At 43.7% G+C, this 18,511-nt stretch overlaps 4 long non-coding RNA genes across 12 annotated transcripts; 1 reads left to right on the plus strand and 3 right to left on the minus strand.

Moving 5' to 3' along the window:
- Window positions 1-2,952: 2,952 nt before the first annotated feature.
- LOC130262995 (uncharacterized) lies at window positions 2,953-4,288 on the minus strand. The gene is made up of 3 exons (XR_008842249.1): window positions 4,150-4,288; window positions 3,203-3,806; window positions 2,953-3,011 (listed from the first exon to the last, which is right to left on the minus strand). It is a non-coding gene; the product is annotated as an uncharacterized LOC130262995 (long non-coding RNA).
- Window positions 4,289-4,606: 318 nt separating this feature from the next.
- On the minus strand, window positions 4,607-6,374 carry LOC130263002 (uncharacterized). 2 transcript variants are annotated; one of them, XR_008842258.1, is made up of 4 exons: window positions 6,317-6,374; window positions 5,421-5,683; window positions 4,897-5,008; window positions 4,607-4,673 (listed from the first exon to the last, which is right to left on the minus strand). It is a non-coding gene; the product is annotated as an uncharacterized LOC130263002 (long non-coding RNA). The 2 variants fall into 2 exon arrangements; XR_008842257.1 differs by lacking the exon at window positions 4,897-5,008 and having other exon boundaries at window positions 4,633-4,673.
- On the plus strand, window positions 5,678-7,798 carry LOC130262978 (uncharacterized). 2 transcript variants are annotated; one of them, XR_008842229.1, is made up of 3 exons: window positions 5,678-6,193; window positions 6,234-6,754; window positions 7,667-7,798. It is a non-coding gene; the product is annotated as an uncharacterized LOC130262978 (long non-coding RNA). The 2 variants fall into 2 exon arrangements; XR_008842228.1 differs by lacking the exon at window positions 7,667-7,798 and adding an exon at window positions 7,244-7,264.
- A 962-nt stretch (window positions 7,799-8,760) lies between these two features.
- LOC130262973 (uncharacterized) lies at window positions 8,761-12,150 on the minus strand. 7 transcript variants are annotated; one of them, XR_008842223.1, is made up of 6 exons: window positions 11,768-12,150; window positions 11,450-11,597; window positions 11,203-11,341; window positions 10,969-11,047; window positions 9,157-9,758; window positions 8,761-8,998 (listed from the first exon to the last, which is right to left on the minus strand). It is a non-coding gene; the product is annotated as an uncharacterized LOC130262973 (long non-coding RNA). The 7 variants fall into 7 exon arrangements; XR_008842220.1 differs by having other exon boundaries at window positions 9,157-9,519; window positions 11,450-12,150; XR_008842218.1 differs by having other exon boundaries at window positions 11,450-12,150.
- Between the last annotated feature and the right edge of the window lie 6,361 nt (window positions 12,151-18,511).

Here is an 18,511-nt window from a genome sequence, read left to right on the forward strand (position 1 = left end):
GTCTTTAAGGGGTTCTAAAAGGGGGGAATTTGGGGGGATTTTGGGGGGATTTTGAGGGGTTGAGGGCACCCCTGGGATTCCCTCCCCAAAATTTGGGACATCTCAAAAAATTTGGGGAGACACTCCTGAAAATTTGGGGACACACCTAAAAAAATTTGGGACACCACGGTTGGGTTTGGGGGGGTTTGAGGGGTTTTAAAGGGGGAATTTGCGGGGATTTTGGGTGGATTTTGGGGGGTTTAGGGCACCCCTGGGAATCCTCATGAAAATTTGGGGAGCCCCCAAAAAATTTGGGGAGACACTCCTGAAAATTTGGGGACAGACCCCAAAAAAATTGGGATATCGCCAGGGTTGGGATTGGGAGGGGTTTTGAGGGGATTTGGGGTCTTTAAGGGGTTCTAAAAGGGGGAATTTGGGGGGATTTTGGGGGGATTTTGAGGGGTTGAGGGCATCCCTGGGACCCCCCTCCAAAATTTGGGACATCCCAAAAAATTTGGGGACACACCCCAAAAATTTGGGACACCACAAGGGTTGGGTTTGGGGGGGTTTGAGGGGATTTGGGGTCTTCAAGGGGTTCTAAAAGGGGAAATTTGGGGGATTTTGGGGGGAATTTTGGGGAGATTTTGGGGTTTCAGGGCACCTCAGGGACCTTTCCCAAAATTTGGGATCCCCCCAAAATTTGGGGACACGCCCCAAAAATTTGGGGACACACCCCAGAAAAATTGGGACATCCCCAGGGTTGGGTTTGAGGGGATTTTGGGTGAAATTTGGGATTTTTTTTTATAGGATTTTTACAAGATTTGGGTAATTTTATGAAAATTTTGGAATATTTTGGGGACACATTGGAGAATTTTTGGTTTTTCTTCCCCCTTCCAGGTTCGATTTTGGGGTAAATTATGGGATTTGGGGTTTTTGGTGAGGATTTGGGTTTTTTGGGTATTTTATGGGATTTGAGGAATTTTATAGGATTTTAGGTATTTTATTTTTTAGGTATTTTATTACAGGAATTTTGAGATATTTTACGAACACATTTGGGAATTTTTCTACCTCCCCAGCTTCAATTTTGGCTTTTTTTTTTGTGGGATTTTGGATATTTTATAGGAATTTAAGGATTTTTACAGGATTTGAGCAATTTTATGAAAATATTGGGATATTTTAGGGACACATTGGAGAAATTTTGATTTTTCTTCTCCTCAGATTCAGCTGTGGGCTTAAATTATGGGATTTTGGGGTTTTGGTGAGGATTTGGGTTTTTTAGGGTATTTTAAGGGATTTAATGGATTTTATAGGATTTTAGGTATTTTATTTTTTAGGTATTTTATTACAGGAATTTTTAGATATTTTAGGGACACATTTGGGAATTTTTCTGCCTCCCCAGCTTCAATTTTGGGGTTTTTTTTGTGGGATTTGGGGCGTTTTATAACAATTTAAGGACTTTTACAGGATTTGAGTAATTTAACGAAAATTTTGGGATATTTTAAGGACACATTGGAGAAATTTTGATTTTTCTTCTCCTCAGATTCAGCTGTGGGCTTAAATTATGGGATTTGGGGTTTTGGTGAGGATTTGGGTTTTTTGGGGTGTTTTATGGGATTTGAGAAATTTTATGAAAATTTTGTTTTTTTTTTTTAAAATATTTAAAGAAATTTATGGGATTTTAGGTATTTTATTACAGGAATTTTGGGATATTTTAAGGACAAATTTGGGAACTTTTTCTGCCTCCCCAGCTTCAATTTTGGGTTTTTTTTTGTGGGATTTGGGGCGTTTTATAACAATTTAAGGACTTTTACAGGATTTGAGTAGTTTAATGAAAATTTTGGGATATTTTAAGGACACATTGGAGAAATTTTGATTTTTCTTCTCCTCAGATTCAGCTGTGGGCTTAAATTATGGGATTTTGGGGTTTTGGTGAGGATTTGGGTTTTTTGGGGTGTTTTATGGGATTTGAGAAATTTTATGAAAATTTTGGTTTTTTTTTAAAAAATATTTAAAGAATTTTATGGGATTTTAGGTATTTTATTACAAGAATTTTGGGATATTTTAAGGACAAATTTGGGAATTTTTTCTGCCTCCTCAGCTTCAATTCTGGCTTTTTTTTTGTGGGATTTTGGATATTTTATAGGAATTTAAGAATTTTTACAGGATTTGAGCAATTTAATGAAAATTTTGGGATATTTTGGGGTCACATGGGAGAATTTTTGGTTTTTCTTCCCCCTTCCAGGTTTGATTTTGGGGTAAATTATGGGATTTTGGGGTTTTTGGTGAGGATTTCAGATTTTTAAGGTATTTTACGGGATTTAATGAATTTTATAGGATTTTAGGTATTTTATTTTTTAGGTATTTTATTACAGGAATTTTTAGATATTTTAGGAACACATTTGGGAATTTTTCTACCTCCCCAGCTTCAATTTTGGGGTTTTTTTTTGTGGGATTTTGGGGCATTTTATAGCAATTCAAGGATTCCGGCAATTCAAACGAAAATTTCGGCAATTTTTCGGTGCTCCCAGGTTCGGCTTCGGGCTGCCGACGTCGCGCGCCTACGCCGAGTACCTGGGGGGTTCCCTGGTGCTCCAGTCCCTGCAGGGCGTCGGCACCGACGTCTACCTGCGGCTGCGGCACATCGACGGCAAAGCCGAGAGCTTCCGCATCTAGGGGGGCTCCGGGGGGCTCAGGGCCGACCCCCCCGGGGTGGACAGTGGTCATCGGGGGCGTGGTCAGCCCCCAGAGCCGGGGTTCGGCCATTGGAACCCAGGAGAACGCTCCAAAGTTGGACTTGGGGTGTGGAGTGGCCAAAAGTTGGGTTTTGGTCATGAGGGTGGTGGAGAAGTCTAAAAAAGTTGAGGTTTGAGGTCATTGAATACTCAAAATTTGAGTTTTTGGTCATTAAAATCATGGAGAACTCTAAAAAGTTGGGTTTTGGTCATCGAGGTCGTGGAGAACCTTCCAAAGTTGGGTTTTTGGTCATTGAATGACCAAAATTTGGGTTTTTGGTCATTAAAATCATAGAGAACCTTCCAAAGTTGGGTTTTGGTCATTAAAATAATGGAGAACCTTCCAAAGTTGGGTTTTGGTCATCAAGGTCATGGAAAACTCTAAAAAGTTGAGTTTTTGGTCAATGAATACTCAAAATTTGAGTTTTTGGTCATTAAAATCATGGAGAACCTTCCAAAGTTGGGTTTTGGTCATCGAGGTCATGGAGAACCTTCCAAAGTTGGGTTTTTAGGTCATTGAATTGTCTAAAATTGGGGTTTTGGTCATTAAAATAATGGAGAACCTTCCAAAGTTGGGTTTGGGTCATCAAGGTCAAGGTGAACCCCCCCGTGGTGGACAGTGGTCATCGGGGGCGTGGTCAGCCCCCAGAGCCGGGGTTCGGCCATTGGAACCCAGGAGAACGCTCCAAAGTTGGACTTGGGGTGTGGAGTGGCCAAAAGTTGGGTTTTGGTCATGAGGGTGGTGGAGAACTCTAAAAAAGTTGAGGTTTGAGGTCATTGAATACTCAAAATTTGAGTTTTTGGTCATTAAAATCATGGAGAACTCTAAAAAGTTGGGTTTTGGTCATCGAGGTCGTGTAGAACCTTCCAAAGTTGGGTTTTGGTCATCAAGGTCATGGAAATCTCTAAAAAGTTGAGTTTTTGGTCAATGAATACTCAAAATTTGAGTTTTTGGTCATTAAAATCATGGAGAACTCTAAAAAGTTGGGTTTTGGTCATCGAGGTCGTGGAGAACCTTCCAAAGTTGGGTTTTGGTCATCAAAACCAAAGAGGAAATCCAAAAGTTGGGAATTGGTCATTAAAATAATGGAGAACCTTCCAAAGTTGGGTTTTGGTCATCAAGGTCGTGGAAAACTCTAAAAAGTTGAGTTTTTGGTCAATGAATACTCAAAATTTGAGTTTTTGGTCATTAAAATCATGGAGAACCTTCCAAAGTTGGGTTTTGGTCATCGAGGTCATGGAGAACCTTCCAAAGTTGGGTTTGGGTCATCAAAACCAGAGAGGAAATCCAAAAGTTGGGTTTTGGTCATTAAAATAATGGAGAAACTTCTAAATTTGGGGTTTGGTCATCAAGGTCATGGAAGACTTCCAAAAGTTGGGTTTTTAGGTCATTGAATTGTCTAAAATTGGGTTTTTGGTCACTAAAATAATGGAGAACCTTCCAAAGTTGGGTTTTGAGGTCAATGAATACGCAAAATTTGAGTTTTTGGTCATTAAAATCATGGAGAACTCTAAAAAGTTGGGTTTTGGTCATCGAGGTCGTGGAGAACCTTCCAAAGTTGGGTTTTGGTCATTAAAATAATGGAGAACCTTCCAAAGTTGGGTTTTGGTCATCAAGGTCGTGGAAAACACTAAAAAGTTGAGTTTTTGGTCAATGAATACTCAAAAGTTGACTTTTTGGTCATTAAAATAATGGAGAACCTTCCAAAGTTGGGTTTGGGTTATCAAAACCAAAGAGAATGCTCAAAAGTTGGGTTTTGGTCATCAAGGTCATGAAAAATTTCCAAAGTTGGGTTTTTGGTCATTGAACGACCAAAACTTGGGTTTTGGTCATAAAAATAATGGAGAAACTTCTAAATTTGGGGTTTGGTCATGAAGGTCATGGAAGACTTCCAAAAGTTGGGTTTTTAGGTGATTGAATTGTCTAAAATTGGGTTTTTGGTCATTAAAATAATGGAGAACCTTCCAAAGTTGGGTTTTGAGGTCATTGAACACTCAAAATTTGGGATTTTGGTCATTGAACCAACCAAAGTTGGGTTTTTGGTCATTAAAATCATGGAGAAGTGTCAAAAAAATTGGTTTGGGTCATCAAAACCAAAGAGGAAATCCAAAAGTTGAGTTTTGGATATTGAAATAATGGAGAACCTTCCAAAGTTGGGTTTTGGTCATTAAAATCATGGAGAACCTTCTAAAGTTGGGTTTTGGTCATCAAGGTCATGGAAAACTTCCAAAAGTTGGGTTTTTAGGTCATTGAATTGTCTAAAATTGGGTTTTTGGTCACTAAAATAATGGAGAACCTTCCAAAGTTGGGTTTGGGTCATCAAGGTCAAGGTGAACCCCCCCGGGGTGGACAGTGGTCATCGGGGGCGTGGTCAGCCTCCAGAGCCGGGGTTCGGCCATTGGAACCCAGGAGAACGCTCCAAAGTTGGACTTTGGGGTGTGGAGTGGCCAAAAGTTGGGTTTTGGTCATGAGGGTGGTGGAGAACTCTAAAAAAGTTGAGGTTTGAGGTCATTGAATACTCAAAATTTGGGACTTTGGTCATTAAAATCATGGAGAACTCTAAAAAGTTGGGTTTTGGTCATCGAGGTCGTGGAGAACCTTCCAAAGTTGGGTTTTGGTCATCAGGGTCATGGAAGACTTCCAAAGTTGGATTTTTGGTCATTGAATGACCAAAATTTGGGTTTTTGGTCATTAAAATCATGGAGAACCTTCCAAAGTTGGGTTTTGGTCATCAAGGTCATGGAAATCTCTAAAAAGTTGAGTTTTTGGTCAATGAATACTCAAAATTTGAGTTTTTGGTCATTAAAATAATGGAGAACCTTCCAAAGTTGGGTTTGGGTCATCAAAACCAAAGAGGAAATCCAAAAGTTGGGTTTTGGTCATCAAGGTCATGGAAGACTTCCAAAACTTGGGTTTTTAGGTCATTGAATTGTCTAAAATTGGGTTTTCGGTCATTAAAATAATGGAGAACCTTCCAAAGTTGGGTTTGGGTCATCAAGGTCAAGGTGAACCCCCCCGGGGTGGACAGTGGTCATCGGGGGCGTGGTCAGCCCCCAGAGCCGGGGTTCGGCCATTGGAACCCAGGAGAACGCTCCAAAGTTGGACTTGGGGTGTGGAGTGGCCAAAAGTTGGGTTTTGGTCATGAGGGTGGTGGAGAACTCTAAAAAAGTTGAGGTTTGAGGTCAATGAATACTCAAAATTTGAGTTTTTGGTCATTAAAATCATGGAGAACTCTAAAAAGTTGGGTTTTGGTCATCGAGGTCGTGGAGAACCTTCCAAAGTTGGGTTTTGGTCATTGAATGACCAAAATTTGGGTTTTTGGTCATTAAAATAATGGAGAACCTTCCAAAGTTGGGTTTTGGTCATCAAGGTCATGGAAAACTCTAAAAAGTTGAGTTTTTGGTCAATGAATACTCAAAATTTGAGCTTTTGGTCATTAAAATCATGGAGAACTCTAAAAAGTTGGGTTTTGGTCATCGAGGTCGTGGAGAACCTTCCAAAGTTGGGTTTGGGTCATCGAGGTCATGGAGAACCTTCCAAAATTGGGTTTTTGGTCATTGAATGACCAAAATTTGGGTTTTTGGTCATTAAAATCATGGAGAACCTTCCAAAGTTGGGTTTTGGTCATCAAGGTCATGGAAAACTCTAAAAAGTTGAGTTTTTGGTCAATGAATACTCAAAATTTGAGTTTTTGGTCATTAAAATCATGGAGAACTCTAAAAAGTTGGGTTTGGGTCATCAAAACCAAAGAGGAAACCCAAAAGTTGGGTTTTGGTCATCAAGGTCATGGAAAACTTCCAAAAGTTGGGTTTTTGGTCATTGAATTGTCTAAAATTGGGTTTTTGGTCATTAAAATAATGGAGAACCTTCCAAAGTTGGGTTTGGGTCATCAAGGTCAAGGTGAACCCCCCCGTGGTGGACAGTGGTCATCGGGGGCGTGGTCAGCCCCCAGAGCCGGGGTTCGGCCATTGGAACCCAGGAGAACGCTCCAAAGTTGGACTTGGGGTGTGGAGTGGCCAAAAGTTGGGTTTTGGTCATGAGGGTGGTGGAGAACTCTAAAAAAAGTTGAGGTTTGAGGTCATTGAATACTCAAAATTTGAGTTTTTGGTCATTAAAATCATGGAGAACTCTAAAAAGTTGGGTTTTGGTCATCGAGGTCGTGGAGAACCTTCCAAAGTTGGGTTTGGGTCATCAAGGTCGTGGAGAACCTTCCAAAGTTGGGTTTTTGGTCATTGAATGACCAAAATTTGGGTTTTTGGTCATTAAAATCATGGAGAACCTTCCAAAGTTGGGTTTTGGTCATCAAGGTTGTGGAAAACTCTAAAAAGTTGAGTTTTTTGTCAATGAATACTCAAAATTTGAGTTTTTGGTCATTAAAATAATGGAGAACCTTCCAAAGTTGGGTTTTGGTCATGAGGGTGGTGGAGAACTCTAAAAAAGTTGAGGTTTGAGGTCATTGAATACTCAAAATTTGAGTTTTTGGTCATTAAAATCATGGAGAACTCTAAAAAGTTGGGTTTTGGTCATCGAGGTCATGGAGAACCTTCCAAAGTTGGGTTTGGGCCATCAAAACCAAAGATGAAATCCAAAAGTTGGGAATTGGTCATTAAAATAATGGAGAACCTTCCAAAGTTGGGTTTTGGTCATCAAGGTCATGGAAAACTCTAAAAAGTTGAGTTTTTGGTCAATGAATACTCAAAATTTGAGTTTTTGGTCATTAAAATCATGGAGAACTCTAAAAAGTTGGGTTTGGGTCATCAAAACCAAAGAGGAAATCCAAAAGTTGGGTTTTGGTCATCGAGGTCATGGAAAACCTTCCAAAGTTGGGTTTTGGTCATCAAGGTCAAGGAAAATTTCTAAAAGTTGGGTTTTTAGGTCATTGAATTGTCTAAAATTGGAATTTTGGTCATTAAAATCATGGAGAACCTTCCAAAGTTGGGTTTTGGTCATCAAGGTCATGGAGAACCTTCCAAAGTTGGGTTTTGGTCATCGAGGTCATGGAAGACTTCCAAAAGTTGGGTTTTTAGGTCATTGAATTGTCTAAAATTGGGTTTTGGGTCATTAAAATAATGGAGAACCTTCCAAAGTTGAGTTTGGGTCATCAAGGTCAAGGTGAACCCCCCCGGGGTGGACAGTGGTCATCGGGGGCGTGGTCAGCCCCCAGAGCCGGGGTTCGGCCATTGGAACCCAGGAGAACGCTCCAAAGTTGGACTTGGGGTGTGGAGCGGCCAAAAGTTGGGTTTTGGTCATGAGGGTGGTGGAGAACTCTAAAAAAGTTGAGGTTTGAGGTCATTGAATACTCAAAATTTGAGTTTTTGGTCATTAAAATCATGGAGAACTCTAAAAAGTTGGGTTTTGGTCATCGAGGTCATGGAGAACCTTCCAAAGCTGGGTTTTTAGGTCATTGAATGACCAAAATTTGGGGTTTTGGTCATTAAAATAATGGAGAACCTTCCAAAGTTGGGTTTTGGTCTTCAAGGTCGTGGAAAACTCTAAAAAATTAAGTTTTGGGGTCATTGAATCGTCTAAAATTGGGTTTTTGGTCATTGAAACCATGGAGAACCTTCCAAACTGGACATTGGTCATCGTGGGGGGTCAAAGGTCAAACTGGACATTGGTCATCATGGGGTCAAAGGTCAAACTGGACATTGGTCATTGTGGGGGTCAAAGGTCAAACTGGACATTGGTCATTGAGGGGTCAAGGGTCAAACTGGACATTGGTCATCGTGGGGGTCAAAGGTCAAACTGGACATTGGTCATCATGGGGTCAAGGGTCAAACTGGACATTGGTCATGGTGGGGTCAAAGGTCAAACTGGACATTGGTCATAGTGGGGGGTCAAAGGTCAAACTGGACATTGGTCATCATGGGGTCAAAGGTCAAACTGGACATTGGTCATCGTGGGGGTCAAGGAGTGACCAAACTGGACATTGGGGGCGGGGCTTTATTGGGGGAGGGGCGAGGGGGAGGAGGGGAGGGAGGAAGGCTCAGGGTGGGGGAGGGGCGGCAGCAAGGACCCGTTTTCGGCTTTTTTCGACCCAAAATCTTCATCATCTTCATCATCTTCATCATCATGGAGACCCAAAGTCCCGTTTCGGGCTTTTTTTGACCCAAAATTCTTCATCTTCCTCATCATCATCATCACCATGGTCCAAAAAAATCCATTTTGGGCTTTTTTCGACCCAAAATTCTTCATCATCACCATCATCATCTTCATCATCATGGAGACCCAAAGTCCCATTTTGGGTTTTTTTCGACCCAAAATTCTTCATCTTCATCATCTTCACCTTCATCATCTTCATCGTCATGGTCCAAAAAAATCAATTTTGGGTTTTTTTTGACCCAAAATTCTTCATCTTCCTCATTATCATCTTCATCATCATCATGATAAAAAAAATCCATTTTGGTTTTTTTTTGACCCAAAATTCTTCATCATCCTCATCACCATAGTCCAAAAAAATCCATTTTGGGTTTTTTTCAACCCAAAATTTTTCATCTTCATCATCCTCACCTTCATCTTCATCATCATGGAGACCCAAAGTCCCGTTTTGGGTTTTTTTTGACCCAAAATTCTTCATCATCTTCACCTTCATCATCATCATTATGGAGGACCAAAAATAAATTTTGGGGATTTTTTTTTACCCAAAATTCTTCATCTTCCTCATCATCATCATCATCATCATCAAAAAAATCCATTTTGGGTTTTTTTGACCCAAAATTCTTCATATTCATCCTCCTCCTCATCTTCATCATCATGGAGACCCAAAGTCCCATTTTGGGTTTTTTTTCACCCAAAATTCTTCATCATCTTCATCATCATCCTCATGGAAAAAAAAAAAAAAAATCTGTTTTGGGCTTTTTTTGACCCAAAATTCTTCATCATCTTCACCTTCATCATCTTCATCATCATGGTCCGAAAAAATCCATTTTGGGGTTTTTTTTCATCCCAAAATTTTTCATCTTCATCATCCTCACCATTTTCATCATCATCATCTTCATCATCATGGTCCAAAAAAATCCATTTTGGGTTTTTTTCGACCCAAAATTCTTCATCTTCATCATCATCCTCCTCCTCCTCATCTTCATCTTCATCGTCATGGAGACCCAAAGTCCCATTTTGGGTTTTTTTCGACCCAAAATTTTTCGTCTTCATCATCTTCACCTTCATCATCTTCATCATCATGGTCTGAAAAAATCAATTTTGGGTTTTTTTCGACCCAAAATTCTTCATCTTCATCATCTTCACCTTCATCATCTTCATCGTCATGGTCCAAAAAAATCAATTTTGGGTTTTTTTCCGACCCAAAATTCTTCATCATCTTCATTGTCATGGAGACCCAAAGTCCCATTTTGGGGTTTTTTTGACCCAAAATCCTTCATCATCTTCATCATGGTCCAAAAAAATCAATTTTGGGTTTTTTTCAACCCAAAATTCTTCATCTTCCTCATCTTCACCTTCATCTTCATCGTCATGAAGACTCAAAGTCCCGTTTTGGGTTTTTTTTAAACCAAAAATCTTCATCTTCTTCATCATCATCACCATGGTCAAAAAAAAATCCATTTTGGTTTTTTTTTGACCCAAAATTCTTCATCATCATCATCATCACCATAGTCCAAAAAAATCCATTTTGGGTTTTTTCCAACCCAAAATTTTTCCTCTTCATCATCCTCACCTTCATCATCATCATCATGGAGACCCAAAGTCCCATTTTGGGTTTTTTTTGACCCAAAATTCTTCATCATCTTCATCATCATCCTCATGGAAAAAAAAATAAAAATCTGTTTTGGGCTTTTTTTGACCCAAAATTTTTCGTCTTCATCATCTTCACCTTCATCATCTTCATCGTCATGGTCCAAAAAAATCAATTTTGGGTTTTTTTCGACCCAAAATTCTTCATCTTCATCATCACCATCATCATCTTCATCATCTTCATCACGGAAAAAAAAAAAATCTATTTTGGTTTTTTTTTCATCCCAAAATTCTTCATCTTCATCATCCTCACCTTCATCTTCATCATCATCATCATGGTCCAAAAAAATCCATTTTGGGATTTTTTTTGACCCGAAATTCTTCATCTTCATCATCATCTTCGTCATCATGGAGACCCCAAGTCCCATTTTGGGTTTTTTTCGACCCAAAATTCTTCATCATCACCATCATCATCTTCATCATCTTCATCATCTTCATCACGGAAAAAAAAAAAATCTATTTTGGTTTTTTTTTCATCCCAAAATTTTTTATCTTCATCATCCTCACCTTCATCATCATCATCATCATCATGGTCCAAAAAAATCCATTTTGGGTTTTTTTTCATCCCAAAATTCTTCATCTTCACCTTCATCTTCATCGTCATGAAGACTCAAAGTCCCGTTTTGGGTTTTTTTTAAACCAAAATTCTTCATCATCTTCATCATCATCTTCATGGAAAAAAAAAAAAAATTTGTTTTCTGCTTTTTTTGACCAAAAATTTTTCGTCTTCATCATCTTCACCTTCATCACCATGGTCCAAAAAAAATCTATTTTGGGCTTTTTTTGACCCAAAATTTTTCGTCTTCATCATCTTCACCTTCATCATCTTCATCATCATGGTGCGAAAAAATCCATTTTGGGCTTTTTTCGACCCAAAATTCTTCATCTTCATCATCACCATCATCATCTTCATCATCTTCATCATGGGAAAAAAAAATCAATTTTGGGTTTTTTTTATCCCAAAATTTTTCATCTTCATCATCCTCACCTTCATCATCATCATCATCATCATGGTCCAAAAAAATCCATTTTGGGCTTTTTTGACCCAAAATTCTTCATCTTCATCATCATCTTCATCATCATGGAGACCCAAAGTCCCATTTTGGGTTTTTTTTCGACCCAAAATTCTTCATCATCTTCATCATCATCATCATGGAAAAAAAAAAAAAAATCTGTTTTCTGCTTTTTTTGACCCAAAATTTTTCATCTTCATCATCTTCACCTTCATCGTCTTCATCGTCATGGTCCAAAAAAATCAATTTTGGGCTTTTTTCGACCCAAAATTTTTCATCTTCATCATCCTCACCTTCATCATCATCATCATCATCACCATGGTCCAAAAAAATCAATTTTGGGCTTTTTTCGACCCAAAATTCTTCATCTTCATCATCATCCTCCTCCTCCTCATCTTCATCATCATCGTCATGGAGACCCAAAGTCCCATTTTGGGCTTTTTTTGACCCGAAATTCTTCATCTTCATCATCTTCACCTTCATCATCTTCATCATCATGGTCCGAAAAAATCAGTTTTGGGTTTTTTTCCGACCCAAAATTCTTCATCGTCTTCCTCCCCACCTTCCTCCTCCTCTTCATCCTCCTTTAATCTTCATCCCCTCCTCCATCATCATCATCATCACCACCATCCTCGGGGCCTTCATCACCACCTCCTCCATCATCATCATCACCTCCATCATCATCATCATCACCTCCATCATCATCATCCTCGTGGCCTTCATCTTCACTTTTGGCCTCTCCCTCCTCTTCCTCGTGGCCTTCATCACCTCCTCCATCATCATCATCCTCGTGGCCTTCATCCCCGGTTTTGGCCTGTCCCTCCTCCTCCTCGCGTGTCCAGCCCGGCTCCGGCCGGCAGCACGGACAGTCCGAGCGGTGAGCGGGGGCGGCGTCGCGCTGCGGGTCGTAAAAATCTGGGGGGGGGGAGGGTAAAAAGTGACCAGGAGTGACCGCTGAGTGACCGCTGAGTGACCACTGAGTGACCACTGAGTGACCACTGACCAACCAGGTCACAGATGGACATTGGAGTGGTCACTCATTGAAAGAGGGGTCAAAAAAATCTCCAAAAATGACCAGGAGTGACCACTGAGTGACCACTGAGTGACCACTGGAATAAATGACCACTGAGTGACCACTGAGTGACCACTGAGTGACCACTGACCAACCAGGTCACAGATGGACATTGCAGTGGTCACTCATTGAAAGGGGAGTCAAAAAAATTTGAGAAAAATGGAAAAATAGCCCCAAAATGACCATGAGTGACCACTGAGTGACCACTGAGTGACCACTGACCAACCAGGTCACAGATGGACATTGGAGTGGTCACTCATTGAAAGAGGGGTCAAGGAAATGGAGAAAAATGGGGAAATAACCCAAAAATTACCTGGAGTGACCACTGAGTGACCACTGAGTAACCACTGAGTGACCACTGAGTGACCAGGTCATGGCTGGACATTGGAGTGGTCACTCGTTGAAAAAGGTCTCAAAAAATCTGGGAAAAAAACCCAAAAATGACCATGAGTGACCACTGAGTGACCACTGAGTGACCACTGAGTGACCAGGTCACAGATGGACATTGCAGTGGTCACTCATTGAAAGGGGAGTCAAAAAAATTTGAGAAAAATGGAAAAATAGCCCCAAAATGACCATGAGTGACCACTGGAGTGACCACTGGAATAAATGACCACTGGAGTGACCACTGAGTGACCAGGTCATGGCCGGACATTGCAGTGGTCACTCATTGAAAGAGGGGTCAAGGAAATGGAGAAAAATGGGGAAATAACCCAAAAATGACCAGGAGTGACCACTGAGTGACCACTGAATGACCACTGACCACCCAGGTCATGGCTGGACATTGGAGTGGTCACTCATTGAAAGAGGGCTCAAAAAATCTGGGAAAAAACCCCAAAATTTGCCATGAGTGGCCACTGAGTGACCACTGAGTGACCACTGGAATAAATGACCACTGAGTGACCACTGACCAGTCCAGATCATGGCCGGACCTTGGAGTGGTCACTCATTGAAGAAAGGCTCAAAAAATCTTGGAAAAAAAAACCAAAAGTGACCATGAGTGACCACTGAGTGACCACTGATCAGCCAGGTCATGGCCGGACATTTCAGTGGTCACTCGTTGAAAAAGGTCTCAAAAAATCTGGGAAAAAATCCAAAAATGACCATGAGTGACCACTGAGTGACCACAGGAGTGACCACTGGACTAAATGACCCCTGGACTAAATGACCACTGGACTAAATGACCAATGGAATAAATGACCACAGGGGTGACCACTGGACTAAATGACCCCTGGAGTGACACTGACCAGTCCAAGTCATGACTGGACATTGGAGTGGTCACTCATTGAAGGAGGGGTCAAAAAATCTGGGAAAAAAACCCAAAATGACCATGACTGACCCCTGGACTAAATGACCACTGGAATAAATGACCACAGGAGTGACCACTGGACTAAATGACCACTGGACTAAATGACCCCTGGACTAAATGACCACTGGGCTAAATGACCAATGGAATAAATGACCAATGGACTAAATGACCCCTGGAATAAATGACCACAGGAGTGACCACTGGAATAAGTGACCACTGGACTAAATGACCCCTGGAGTGACACTGACCAGTCCAAGTCATGACTGGCCATTGGAGTGGTCACTCATTGAAGGAGGGGTCAAAAAATCTGGGAAAAAAACCCAAAATGACCATGACTGACCCCTGGACTAAATGACCACAGGAATAAATGACCAATGGACTAAATGACCCCTGGACTAAATGACCACTGGGCTAAATGACCACTGGAATAAATGACCACAGGAGTGACCACTGGAATAAATGACCACTGGACTAAATGACCACAGGAATAAATGACCAATGGACTAAATGACCCCTGGACTAAATGACCACTGGGCTAAATGACCACTGGAATAAATGACCACAGGAGTGACCACTGGAATAAATGACCACTGGACTAAATGACCACTGGACTAAATGACCAATGGAATAAATGACCACAGGGGTGACCACTGGAATAAATGACCCCTGGACTAAATGACCAATGGAATAAATGACCACTGGACTAAATGACCACTGGAATAAATGACCCCTGGGCTAAATGACCCCTGGACTAAATGACCAATGGAATAAATGACCACTGGACTAAATGACCACTGGAAAAAATGACCACAGGAGTGACCACTGGACTAAATGACCACTGGACTAAATGACCCCTGGACTAAATGACCAATGGAATAAATGACCACTGGAATAAATGACCCCTGGACTAAATGACCCCTGGACTAAATGACCAATGGAATAAATGGCCAATGGAATAAATTACCATGACTGACCACTGGACTAAATGACCCCTGGAATAAATGACCACAGGAGTGACCACTGGACTAAATGACCACTGGACTAAATGACCCCTGGACTAAATGACCACTGGGCTAAATGACCAATGGAATAAATGACCAATGGACTAAATGACCCCTGGAATAAATGACCACAGGAGTGACCACTGGAATAAGTGACCACTGGACTAAATGACCCCTGGAGTGACACTGACCAGTCCAAGTCATGACTGGCCATTGGAGTGGTCACTCATTGAAGGAGGGGTCAAAAAATCTGGGAAAAAAACCCAAAATGACCATGACTGACCCCTGGACTAAATGACCACAGGAATAAATGACCAATGGACTAAATGACCCCTGGACTAAATGACCACTGGGCTAAATGACCACTGGAATAAATGACCACAGGAGTGACCACTGGAATAAATGACCACTGGACTAAATGACCACAGGAATAAATGACCAATGGACTAAATGACCCCTGGACTAAATGACCACTGGGCTAAATGACCACTGGAATAAATGACCACAGGAGTGACCACTGGAATAAATGACCACTGGACTAAATGACCACTGGACTAAATGACCAATGGAATAAATGACCACAGGGGTGACCACTGGAATAAATGACCCCTGGACTAAATGACCAATGGAATAAATGACCACTGGACTAAATGACCAATGGAATAAATGACCACTGGAATAAATGACCCCTGGACTAAATGACCCCTGGAATAAATGACCCCTGGACTAAATGACCACTGGAATAAATGACCACAGGAGTGACCACTGGAATAAATGACCACTGGACTAAATGACCACTGGAATAAATGACCACTGGACTAAATGACCAATGGAATAAATGACCAATGGAATAAATGACCAATGGAATAAATGACCACAGGAGTGACCACTGGAATAAATGACCACAGGAGTGACCACTGGAATAAGTGACCAATGGAATAAATGACCCCTGGACTAAATGACCCCTGGACTAAATGACCACTGGAATAAATGACCCCTGGACTAAATGACCCCTGGACTAAATGACCAATGGAATAAATGACCAATGGAATAAATGACCACTGGTATAAATGACCACAGGGGTGACCACTGGACTAAATGACCACTGAAATAAATGATCAATGGAATAAATGACCAGAGGAGTGACCACTAGACTAAATGACCACTGGACTAAATGACCAATGGAATAAATGACCCCTGGACTAAATGACCCCTGGACTAAATGACCACTGGAATAAATGACCAATGGAATAAATGACCAATGGAATAAATGACCCCTGGAATAAATGACCACAGGAGTGACCACTGGAATAAATGACCACTGGAATTAATGACCCCTGGACTAAATGACCACTGGAATAAATGACCACTGGAGTGACCCCTGGGCTAAATGACCACTGGAATAAATGACCCCTGGAATAAATGACCACAGGAGTGACCACTGGACTAAATGACCCCTGGAATAAATGACCCCTGGACTAAATGACCCCTGGACCAAATGCCCACCGACCCCAGGCCACGGCCGGCCAGCAGTGGTCACTCACCGAAGGGCCCGGGCCGGGGCGGCCCCTCCAGCCGCCGCAGGACGCTCAGCAGGACGCCGCACGTCCGGTCACCTCTGGCCACGGCCAGGGCCCGGAGCCGGCCGGCCCAGCCCCCGCTGGCCGGAGCCCCCAGCGCGGCCACCTCGGGCTCGGACACGGCTCCGGCCGCCCTCAGGCCGGCCAGCAGCGCCTCGGGCGGCACCGCGGCCAGGCGGCGATCCAGGCTCCGGCCACCGGCCCGGACGCGCGACAGCGCCGACATCGGGAGGGGACACTGGGGGACACTGGGGTGGGCAGTGAGTGGACAGTGAGTGGGCAGTGAGTGGACACTGGGGGACACTGGGTGGGCAGTGAGTGGACACTGGGTGGACAGTGAGTGGACAGTGAGAATGAGAATGGACACAGTGGACACTGGGTGGACAGTGAGTGGACACTGGGTGGACACTGGGTGGACACTGGGGTGGGCAGTGAGTGGACACCGGGTGGACACTGGGGGACACTGGGTGGGCAGTGAGTGGACACTGGGTGGGCAGTGAGTGGACAGTGAGTGGACACTGGGGGACACGGGGACACTGGGGTGGGCAGTGAGTGGACACTGGGTGGACACTGGGGGACACTGGGGGACACTGGGGTGGGCAGTGAGTGGACAGTGAGAATGAGAATGGACACTGGTGGACACTGGTGGACACTGGGTGGGCAATGAGAGTGGACACTGGTGGACACTGGGTGGACACACTGGACACTGGGTGGGCAATGAGAGTGGACACTGGGTGGACAGTGAGTGGACAGTGAGAATGAGAATGGACACAGTGGACACTGGGTGGGCACTGGGTGGGCACAGAGTGGACAGTGAGAATGGACAGTGAGTGGACAGTGAGTAGGCACTGAGTGGGCAGTGAGTGGGCACTGGGTGGACACTGGTGGACACTGGGTGGGCAGTGAGTGGGCAGTGAGTGGGCACTGGGTGGACACTGGTGGACACTGGGTGGGCAGTGAGTGGACAGTGAGTGGACACTGGGTGGACACTGGGTGGACAGCGAGAGTGGACACCGGTGGACACTGGGGGACACTGGGTGGACACTGGAGTGGGCAGTGAGTGGACAGTGAGAATGAGAATGGACACTGGTGGACACTGGTGGACACTGGGTGGGCAATGAGAGTGGACACTGGGTGGGCAGTGAGTGGGCAGTGAGAGTGGACACTGGGTGGACACTGGGTGGACACAGTGGACACTGGGTGGGTGCTGGGTGGGCACTGGGTGGACAGTGAGTGGACACTGGGTGGGCACTGGGTGGGCAGTGAGTGGACAGTGAGAATGAGAATGGACACAGTGGACACTGGGTGGGCAGTGAGTGGACACTGGGTGGACACTGGGTGGACACTGGGGTGGGCAGTGAGTGGACAGTGAGTGGACACTGGTGGACACTGGTGGACACTGGGTGGGCAATGAGAGTGGACACTGGTGGACACTGGGTGGACACACTGGACACTGGGTGGGCAATGAGAGTGGACACTGGGGGACACTGGGGTGGGCAGTGAGTGGACACTGGGTGGGCAGTGAGTGGACAGTGAGAATGAGAATGGACACAGTGGACACTGGGTGGGCACTGGGTGGACACAGAGTGGACAGTGAGAATGGACAGTGAGTGGGCACTGAGTGGGCAGTGAGTGGGCACTGGGTGGGCAGTGAGTGGGCACTGGGTGGACAGTGAGAGTGGACACTGGGTGGGCAGTGAGTGGACAGTGAGTGGACACTGGGTGGACACTGGGTGGACACAGTGGACAGTGGGACTGGGGAGTGGGCACAGAGTGGACACAGTGGACAGTGAGTGGACAATGAGACTGGGGAGTGGACACTGGGGTGGACACAGTGGACAGTGAGAATGGACACAGTGGACACTGGGGTGGGCACAGAGTGGACAGTGAGAGTGGACACGAGTGGACACTGAGTGGACACTGGGGGGCACTGAGTGGACACTGGGACGGACACGAGTGGACACTGGGGTGGACAGTGAGAGTGGACACTGGGATGGACACTGGGGTGGACACTGAATGGACACGAGTGGACACTGGACACTGAATGGACACTGGGATGGACACGAGTGGACACT

This window comes from Oenanthe melanoleuca, chromosome 25 (genome assembly GCF_029582105.1).
Source record: "Oenanthe melanoleuca isolate GR-GAL-2019-014 chromosome 25, OMel1.0, whole genome shotgun sequence".
Taxonomy (NCBI): Eukaryota; Metazoa; Chordata; class Aves; order Passeriformes; family Muscicapidae; genus Oenanthe; species Oenanthe melanoleuca.